An 11,855-nucleotide genomic window follows, 5' to 3' on the forward strand; every position below is an offset into this window, starting at 1 on the left:
ACTTTATTAATTTCAAGTGTCAGAGAGTAACTGGATTATCACCTGCCTGAAATGAACGAGGCTCTCTCATTCACAAGGAATTTCATACGCCGGTGAGCCGCAGCCTCTAACTAGCGTTCCTCTTCCTTGGAGATAATGTTTAAATGCCGCGGAATATTTCCCAGATGAGAAATATTTCTGTGGTACTCTTGACGACCGCCTCGGTAACAATCGATCATAGTCTGACTTGAGTTATAGCCTTACAAATAAGAGCCACCGTGCAGCCAAGGAATGATATAATGCAACAGTGCTCTTACAAGTACAAGAAATAGAAAATGAATTTGCGCGCTGACTAAGCTGCAAAGGCAGAACAAGCTGTACGTGCTTGCACTTTAACTCTTGGGATAACAAAGAAACCGTTTATTTATGCTGTCAAGAGGAAAGGTGCGCAAACTTGTTAATGCATTTATCCGTAGAGGGAATATTTATTCTAATTTAGATAAGAAGTGTAATCAGTAATTTTCCTTGGTCAAATATCTTATTTAACCAATGCTCCAAATTTGGGTTTTTTTCCGTTAAATATATTTCAACTATCAAGACCTTATAGAGTCTAGTATTTACTTATAAAGAACAATGCCTATATTAAAGAACACGGAAATATTATTATTATTATTATTATTATTATTATTATTATTATTATTATTATTATTAATTATTAAGAAGAAGAAGAAGAAGACCTTAGAAAGTCTAGCATTTACTTATAAAGAACAATGCCTATACTGAAGAAACGGAATTATTATTATTATTATTATTATTATTATTATTATTATTATTATTATTATTATTATTATTATTATTAATAAGAAGTATATATATCAAAGAGACTACAGTCATAGTGCTCAAGTCTTAAATGACTTTTACGAAAGCTTTTATTACATAAACATTGAAAATGGATAAGTTGAAATTAGACTACAGAGAAAGCTGGTGTGAGACGAGACGAAAGCGAGCAGATGAAAAGTAAAATTTGGAAAGCAATGCAGATGGGACAAAAAGGACACTCCGCGGATCCTTGAGACCATCTACAATGTGTTGTACTGTACAAGGTTCAGAGTAACCGTACCATGTTAGGAAGGGGAAGTTAAGTATACCTTAGTTTAACCAGACCACTGAGCTGGTTAACAGCTCTCCTAGGGCTGGCCCGAAGGATTACTGTAGACTTATTTTACGTGGCTAAGAACCAATTAGTTACCTAGCAACGGGACCTACAGCTTACTGTGGAATCCGAACCACATTATAACGAGAAATGAACTTCCATCACCGGAAATAAATTCCTCTAATTCTTCATTGGCCGGTCGGAGAACCGAACGCGGGACCAGCAGAGTGCTAGCTGAGAACGATACCCACCCGTCCAATGAGGAACTAGTAAGAGGAAGGGGTTGGGGGTGGAGGGGTGAGGAAAAGATTGCAGGATAAATGTTAAATGATTACAGTAAAAAGAAATGACTTCCCTTGACAGTTCCATTAAGCTGAGGACAGCTTATGGAAAAATAATTATGAGAAATTCCCTTTCGCTTCCGCCTGTATAAAAAACGGCAAAATCCGATTGCGTGGTACATTAGCGAATCGTGAGCCTTGAAATGAATGGAAATGGGACCTAGCGTGAGATAATTAATCAAGATTATTTAAAACATTGTAAAGATATTTTGGTGATATGATAAGATATTAACTTGATAAATAAGCTACTGGAACAGCAAAATAATATTGCTAATGAAAGCATTGGATATAAAACAGAATAACTGCCAAACAAAAAGTTCCACATTCTGTAGTAAGCTAAAAGATCTATATTTATGCGTCAAGAAACACTTATCATAATCAAAAATTAATTATATATTTTTCAAAATCAGAAGATAGCTTGCCTTATTTTAAAAAAGGATTATGTTGAGGTAAATAACTTGTGTAATGTGAATGAATGTTAGTGAAGGAGAAAATCTTTAGATATTTGAAGTTTAGCCACTAAACATCATGAAAGCTGGAAAATTTAAGGACTGATTTGACAGTAAACAATGAACACAAGCCGCTGCACCAAGCAACAGCACTGGTGCGAAAGTTATTTCACCGAGTCCTAATTCCTAGTATCAATACCAGAAGTACGCTGTTGACCCAGCGTTCGACTCTCCGAGCGGCCATTGAAGAATTAGAGGAATTTATTTCTGGTGATAGAAATTCATTTCTCGTCATAATGTGGTTCGGATTCCACAATAAGCTGTAGGTCCCGTTGCTAGGTAACCAGTTCCTTAGCCACGTAAAATAAGTCTAATCCTTCAGGGCCAGAGGGAGAGCTGTTAACCAGCTCAGTGGTCTGGGTAAACTAAGACATACTTAATACCAGAAATATAAATATCAGAAATGCAATGAAGTGGTTGGTATCATTTTCATTTTTATTCTTGTATTTATGGTATAAGGAGAGGGAGAGGGAGAAAGAAAGAGGGGGTGTTTTGGGGGAGGGGGATTTCGTAAATTTGAGTTATATCTGGCTGAACTTCTAATAGAAATGTGAATAATGAGCTTCGTTGGAAAAAGAACTACATTGAAATAAATCAAAATATCATGAAGCCTCATACAAAAAAAAGGCACTGTAACGGATAAATAGAAAAAAATTATAGAATTTACAAAAATTCTTAAAAGTAATCTTAACACCAACAAACAAAAAAATTAACTAATAACAAAACACAGAACAAGTTATTTTTTCACAATGGCGGCTAAAACAATCGAGTGTAAACTTTTCCTGCATTTCTATTTTTCGTCCCCAACTTCCCCGTGTTCTCTTCCGGAAGCATTATACACTTCACTTCCTGAACACTTTACAGGTGTTTCTACCTCCTCTTGCAGCCTAAACTTTCAGAAGCAAGCCCAACTGTTTCTTTAAATGTTTTTCTCCTGTGTTTTCAGTTTATAAGGCAGAGTGGCATCAGTTCTAGTTTATTTCTGCCTAGTTTTTAGCTTCTTGCTTTTTGGCGATATTTTCATGTTCGCTGGAGTAGGCCTATTTTGATTCTATTATTAATTTCTGTACTGAAATAAAAGCTACTGATATTTTGTCAACTCTTCCCTATTAAGGTCGTTTGCTGTAGGTCCCGTTGCTAAGTAACCAATTGGTTCTCAGCCACGTTAAACAAGTCTAATCCTTCGGGCCAGCCTTAGGAGAGCTGTTAATCAGCTCAGTGGTCTGGTAAAACTAAGATATAATTTTCTTCGTCTCTTGATTTAAATATTTAATCTCAGCTATAGCAACAGAAGGCATATAGACTAATTACAACGCAACCGAAAACGACACAATAAACTGAAACACATAACTTTTCGTAAGCAAAAGTGCATATTGAAGACGCAGTCAGGAATGAAAAGCCTCTTGTATGGTATGAACGATTCCATCACGACCGGAACCAAGGAAAGATGATGTTGCAAGAGACATCTTATATGGGGAATGAGGGTGCCATAATCAGACATTAAACTTTGTTATTTATAATCAGTCAGGTAACAAAGCATCTCAATTCATTTGTAAGAAGAGAACTGTGCTTTTCTCTCCAGCCATCATGGGGATTTAAGGTTATAGATCTCCGTTTGCAATATCAATATAATTTCACTAGATAATAATAGAGAATAAAATAGAACATATAATCTAGGGCGAAACCCAAGCGCTGGGGCCTATGAGGTCATGCAGCGATGAAAGGAAAATTTGAGAGTAGAAGGTTACAAAGGTGTAACAGGAGGAAAACCTCGCAGTTGCACTATGAAACATTTGCTAGCAGAAGGTGGAAAGTAAGATGGAAGAAAGACTATGAAAGAAAGTACAGTAAAAGGAATGAAAGGGCATGTAGATATGGGCCGAAGGGACGCTGCAAAGAACCATAAGTAGCGCCTACACTTCACTGCCTGTGAGGTACACTGACGGCACTATCCCGGCCCCCCCCCACCTACGGGGGATAATAATAGAGAAACACTTTGATAGTGTTCACAGAGGTAAGAAAACTAACATTAATCATCCAGAGGCAAGATGACGCCATTTGTCTGTCGCAAAAAAGGAGAATTAGAAATAAACAAAACACCTTTTCATATGAAAAGTTCATTTCAGTATGCTTCTGTTCGTCTGTAGTAACGATAAACCCACTTCACTTAACCTAGGACAGTACGAAGCCATAAAACTAGTGTCTTATCTTCAGGCAAACATAAAAAAATAAAAGGAGAACAGGATTCCATAATCTAGTTTTAATTTTAGCCACTGAAGAGGTTAATTTGAGTATCTGACAAATACCTGTGTTTTTGCAATAAGCCTATCTTATGAGACATACCCACGTCACCCCATTTTTGGCTTACTGCTAACATTATCAAGGAAGCCATTTCAGGAGACTAAAGATACTAAAACTGACGTCAATCCATCTACATCTGCCAACAGACTTTGATGATAATCCACGGATAAATTCACCTTGTTATTACTGAAGCGAGGTTGAACCACAAATGTAAAAATATTTAAAAATACTTGCCACTGACATGTTCCGCCATTCAGTTTTGTCTCGCCTTCAAAGGCTTGCCAACACATTATCTGGTCATCCTTTTGGACATAAACAAATCATGACAAACACGGGACCTACATACATTCATACATGTACATGGAATGCACACACGAACACACATTACACACACACATATATATATATATATATATATATATATATATATATATATTTCTATCACCAGAAATATAATTATATCTAACTATCTCCATCATATATATATATATATATATGAACTCTATCTATCTATCTATCTATATATTTATATATATATATATATATATAATATATATATATATCGGCCAATATATATAACACACGTATTCATCTGCAAATATCTTTGTCGTGGAAATAAGGATATATTTTTGGTAGAATTTCGTCTGATACATACATACAGACGTACTTACATTCATACTACATACACACACACACACACATATACACATATATATATATATATATATATATATATATATATATATATATATATATATATATATATATATATATATATATATATATGTATATATACATATGTGTGTATATGTAGTATGTACGTCTGTACGTATGCATGTATGAATCAGACAAAAATACAACCAAAAGATATATCTTTATATCCCCGCGACAGTCAGACATTTGAAGATGAAAATACAAAACACCGGAACTCGTTGTTGCCAAGGCTTCAACAGACAGCTGCACACATTTCGCTTAAATGGAATCGCAAAGGAGCTCCGAATGGGTAATATCTGAAAGGGAAGTAATTTGCAATAAACGTCTTGTAATCACTGGACGTTTCCATTAAGTTTTTTTTTTTTCGGGGAGTGAGGGGAGGGGCGGTTTAGGGGGCAGCTTTTGGATGTCTTTCCCAAAATGAGGAAGTTTTCGATAGGTCGGAGCTTTAGAGGGTATTAACTGGAGATATTATATTTAGGGATTATAATTTATATATCTGATAATAAAAGTATTGCTAGTGTTGATACTGAAGTTTGTAACTATTGTCCTTTTCTACCTATTTGATCACATCAATAACTCCTAACTAAACAAGTGCATGGACGACAATGTAATTGAGTAATCGGCATCCTCGTAATTGGAATGCCAATTCGCTGTTGATTGTGATGTAACTCATTCCCTGGAAAGCGCTCTAATTAAACCGTCAAGTAAACATCGTCTGTTCTTGTTCTTAAACAAATACATTCAACGGTTTCTGACATCAGAACGAGCACAATAAATGACTTTCCTTGAGAATGATGTGCTTCCCTGTTCGGCGAGAAAAAGCCCAAGAATAAGACAAAATTTGGTTATGTAAATTTCAGGGCTTGCAGTGCATCATTGCATATCAATGGAATTGACATAAATTCTGCTTTTGCAGATATGGCGTTCTGTAGAGCTACCTGCTTGGAGAAGATGTTAAATTTAGGTGCGGAATATTCTGTATACACAAACACACACGCAAATATATATATGCATGTATGTAATATACATACACACACACACACACATATATATATATAGAATGAGAGAGTGAAAAATCTACATGTATACATATAATACATACACGCAAGCACACACTTGCAGTTACATACATAAATCCACGGATATCTTGAAGCGAATACGGCTTCGTGAACACGTAAACGCTCATCCACACTTGCAAAACACAATCCCCATAAACGCAAAAGGATTTGGGAAATGAATCCAGAGGATTTCCTGCCTTCATTCCCCCACCTTGTGTCCCCTCCTGAACAAATAAAAGATCTTGGACATCGAAAATACTCAGAATTTATCTTTATGCATTTTTTGGTGCTACTGAAAGGACTGATTCTTGTGTTTTCGTGTATTTATTCTTTATCATTAAGCTCCACTTTAAATTAGATCCTACTAGGAACTTCAAAGAAGCAGGGATGATACTTGCCTCTTTGCAACGCAGAGGAGAAACTCCCGCCTGTTCTTCTATCCAATCTCTAACACTGTAGTTAATTCATAAATAAACACTTCTCGCAACTTATCAGAAACTATGGTAATACAGTCGTGTCTACAATGGGACTGGTTCATTTCCATTTCAACTATACAGTAGTGTCTATCCACTCTTTTCTCTCAACTTTGGATTTAAATGTTTCAAATCTTTAAAACATATTTGGCGTAATATGATAGAAGCACACAGGTAAATTTCTGTAAATAAAACTGATTTGTTTGGATTTAAATGAATTCTAACCTGATATCTTAGGTGAATTGGCCAAAGAAACGAAATGAGAACTGTGGTCATCAAACCTGAATGAACGATATGCCTCTGTTCATTTCCAATATGTTAGCCTGTGCTTTTTTTTTTATTGTGTTTATACTTGAGGAGGCGTCTAAAGCAAAATTAAATTGACTGCCGAAATAAAATGACTGAGCGCGTGTAGTTCGAATTTTAACAATAACTACTGATGCTAAGTTACCAAACCCAGGATGACCTCACCTAACGTAGACTACTAACCTCACGTAACCTGAGTATCTTTACCCTGTAGACACTTCGGTCTCCGAACTCCCCCGTCTTCTGAGGCTCGCTCCTTGGCCGAGACTGGCACTCGGCTTTAGATTTCGTTAATATGGAATAAAACACACCTTTGTCTAGGCGATTATAATATATCAACAATAAGTAATTCAAACGGCATAGGAGCATGTTTGCAGATTCTAATTATTATTTATGCATTGCTTCAATGTAAAATCTGATTTATGACTAAATGCAATTAATCATATAGTCTAATGTAACATTAGTGTATAATTCCTTTTCCATGCTTGACCACACCTGTAATTGATCTCTTGCATTCATCGAATCCCTTTGCCGACATTCAGTTTTATGATAAAATTCTGCTCACATTCAAATAGAAGAACTAAGGAGCTGAACCCGATTTACAGTCATAAAAAAAATCTGAGTGATAATAGTAAACTTCTCTCGCAAAAGACTGCCAGCTAAAACTACCTTATTGCTGTAGTCAAGATAGCTTTCCAAGATAGCTATATATATATATATATATATATATATATATATATATATATATATATATATATATATATATATATATATATATATATATATATATATATATATATATATATATGGAAAACATGGAAACTTAACTTGACTACAGCAATGACCCAGGTTTAGTTAGTAATCTTTTGCGAGAGAAGTTTACGAATACTACGCCAGGGTACGAAAGTTCATCTTTTTTCTAAACCTGAATGGGGGCAGATTTTTGTTATGACTGCAAATTGGATTCAGCTTCTTTAGCCCTTTTACCTGAATTTGAGCAGAATTTTACCATAAAACTGAATGTTAGCAAAGGGATTCGATGAATGCATGAGATCGATTATAGTGTGTAGTCATATATATATATATATATATATATATATATATATATATATATATATATATATATATATATATATATATATATATATATATGTATGTGTGTGTGTGTGTGTGTGTGTGTGTGTGTGTGTGTGTGTGTCTACGTAAAAAAATTGAGATAAGTATAGCGGGGCGGATAAACAAAAAATCGTGCACTTTGGGGTAGAAGCGTAAAACTGTGCATAAGTTTACTTTAACCCCAATGAACATTCTGGATATGGACCACAATTAGCAGTGCCTCCTGATGGCTACCAAAGGATGTCAACGTTTATCACTCGTTTACCCATATTTTCATGCAAACTGCACTTTTGGACTGCCTTCCAGCACTTAAATACATTCTGACCTGTCAAGTAATGGGGTTTTGTATCCTCTCAAGTGATCAGAAATAGGTTCAAGTAAAAAAAAAAAAAAAAACATGTAAAAAATATATCTCAGGGTAGCCATTTTCAAAATGGCCGCCAGAAGATCAAATTCATCTAGGAGGCATTCTAAAAACGATAGCGCCTTGGTCTTAGTGTCGAAACATATGTTTTTGGCTATGAAAAATACTCTGAACCTAAAATAGTTTGCCTGTGCGAGTCAGACATTTATAATTCAAAATCGTTACCAGAATTTCAGCACATTTAGTAGCAACTTTGTTCTTGGTCGCCAAATTTAAATATTTTGCTGCAAATTTGCTTTTGGTACATATATTAATTTATCTGAGGGAGGTTGTACTCATAAACATCAGGATCAGACATTAATGGCTGCCAGGCTGCCAAAGGCAGGCAAAAGGTCCTCAAGGACAAGTATAACACGTCAGCCACCTGCCAAACAGGGCAAATAGCTTTCATACAGAGACCCTATAAACTGACACAATATCCATTGTTGCAGCTTTCAAGCACTGTGTCACAATTATTGTACGGCAATATACAACATGAGTGTGATGATAGTTAAATAAAATAGCTAGTCCTGAAAAGATTATACGGAGAAGACAAATTCTTTGTAATGCTGGGTGGATTGCATATATAAATTGCAACATTCAGGATGCTAGGAGACTGGTTGGTGGGCAGTGGCTGGATCACAGCTATCCACACAACAGGTGTTATGACCAGTGCAACGCATGCTCATGAGGTGGCAACAGTGGCAATGTTTACCCTTAAACACTAGGCCTATGAAATGTACAAAGGCATTACCGACAGAAGAGGAACCTCTCGATTTTCCTGCGTGAAGTGGACAGATGGCAGCTTATCAACCTCAATTGCAATCTGGGATACAGCTCTTGAGTTTGAACTTTGTGCACTAAACTTGTGAAAGTGAATCAAGAGGCAAACTTCGAAGGGTATGGAATCACTTTTGTTTCTGTTGCCATGGATACTTGCCCTAGATTATGTGAATTATACAATATGGCTATCAGTTCACATACGTGATCTATGTTCCTTGCAACAGCAACACCCAGCAATCTATCAGGAGTGCTGTTCTGGAAAGTTTATTGCTCAGAAGTCAGCACGGCCCTTCTCAGTCACGGCTCTTGATCAGGCAAATGTGCAAGTTAATTCACTGGTTAAAGGAGATGGTGGAGCTGTGGGATTGACTGAAAACCCATCAGCACTTAGACGTGGGATGGCTGCAGGACCAGAGGTAGGTACTATGTTATGTATGCATATTGATAATAACTATGAATACAGTTATGTATATTATATCATACATGTCTATTAATTTATCACCTATAAATTGATAACACAAATCTGTTTTGAAACATTTTAAAATCAATTTAATTATCCACCACCGATATCAAGGATGGTAGAGGACTTTGAAGACACAACTGAAAGCAAGGTGTCAGTGTGCAAGTCTCTTTTGCCAGAAAAGTCTCAGCACTGGTTACTGCCATAGATGAGATGGTAAATCTTTTCAAGGAGGACAGCACTTGAAATAGCTAGTGCTTTGGGTCCCTCAAAAGCAAAATCATTGGCAGTCTTCCAGGCCTTTACCGGCTGTGACGTTACCTCATTCTTTGCTGGTAAGAGCAAACCAAGTGCCTTGGAAACATGGAATGCATTTGATGGGGTAACAGATGCCTTTCTAACGTTAGCAGAAGCTCCAACAGGGATTCCAGACAACATAATGAGCTTCCTGGAACAGTTCGTGGCACTCTGATATGACAGAATGGGAGGGCTATCCAAAGTCAGTGAAGTCAGACAGCATCTGTTCACAAGGAATTCCAGGGCTTTGGAACATATCCCCCCAAAACAAGCAGCCCTCAAGCAACACACATTGCGAGCAGCGTATCAAGGAGGCCATGTGCGGGGATAAGTGCTTCAAAAGGATCCTGAATTACCAGATCCTGCAGATTGGGGATGGGAGAAGCAAGATGGATCATCCTGAGTACAAGAGTGGACAACCTTTCCTGAAGCTCAAGAAAGCTGCTACTTATACATTGAAAATGCAAGAGAGCATGTGCACCTCTGCTGCAAATGCTACACAAATGGCTTGAAGTGCGCAGCTCTGTATTTGTGAAGGACAATGCTTGCAGAAGCGACTCATTTTGTCTCAATTGCAGTTGTAATGACTATGAATTTTTGTAAACTGGAAGTTCATTATGGATGTTGTGGGATATATGCTTAACCATAGATCTAAAATAGTCCACCTTCAAGTTGTTCCTTTGTAATAAGTATCTCTGATTAGTTATACAAGGTATATGTTGCAAAGTGAGTTCAAGTATCGTCTCCTATGTTGCATTAAAGAGATATGTCAGAAGTTTCAGAAAAATGAATAAATATCCTTATTCAAATATGCATTCTTTTACAAAAAATTATCTACTTTAATACTTTCACTATTTATTGGTGCATTTGCAGGTATGCTGAAGTATAGTCATGATAACTGACTTGAAAATTTGCAATTATAAAATATAATATTACTAAAAGTGTTATCAAAGGAGTAAACGTTCATGTCAGTTATTTTGAAAATGGCAGACATTATTTAAAGTTAAGTATACCTTAGTTTAACCAGACCACTGAGCTGATTAACAGCTCTCCTAGGGCTGGCCCGAAGGATTAGATTTATTTTACGTGGCTAAGAACCAGTTGGTTACCTAGCAACGGGATCTACAGCTTATTGTGGAATCCGAACCACATTATAACGAGAAATGAATTTCTATCACCAGAAGTAAATTCCTCTGATTCTTCATTGGCCGGTCGGAGAATCGAACGCGGGGCCAGCAGAGTGCTAGCTGAGAACGATACCCATCCCTCCAATGAGGAACTAGACATTATTCAACTTTTATAAATAATGAATATGTTGAAATTAAATTGAAGAGACTTGGTAGAGACAGACAGCACATTTTATACATACGAGAGGAAGTAATGGAGTCAAAAGTTAGTCTGATGTGACTGAATAACAAAAATATGGGGTAATAATCTGTCCTTAGATTGCAAGCCCCATACTGGCCATCGGGCGATTGCGGTCCATATCCAAAAATGTTCAGTGTGGGGTAAAGTAAACATGTGCACAGTTTTATGCTTCTACCCCAAAGCGCACGACCGGGTCCAAAATCCGGGGTTAACCGCCCCACTAGTATGCAAGACGAGGGAAAAGAAAATCCAACGTAATTTCGCTTCGTTAGGTTCGTCAAGGAAACCTATGAAGACGCTCGCAATAAAAAAACTCATACCAACGTAAATTTGTCTTTTTTACTACTCTTTGATAGTTACATTGACAGAAGACAAAAGATATGCAAATACAGTGGCATTAATAAGGAAATTTAAGAAAGTAGGCAGGTGTAGGTTATCCTCTTGCAATTACAGTAAAACATACGAGTATATATAGTCCTGAGAATGGCGGAGAGAACATGGAAAAAACATCTGTAGTTGAAAGGTGATGGAATATCGAAGTGTTCAAAACGATGAAGATAAAACTCTCACCCGTGTGTCTGACGGCTTCAA

The sequence above is a fragment of the Macrobrachium rosenbergii genome, chromosome 36 (assembly GCF_040412425.1).
Source record: "Macrobrachium rosenbergii isolate ZJJX-2024 chromosome 36, ASM4041242v1, whole genome shotgun sequence".
Classification (NCBI taxonomy): Eukaryota; Metazoa; Arthropoda; class Malacostraca; order Decapoda; family Palaemonidae; genus Macrobrachium; species Macrobrachium rosenbergii.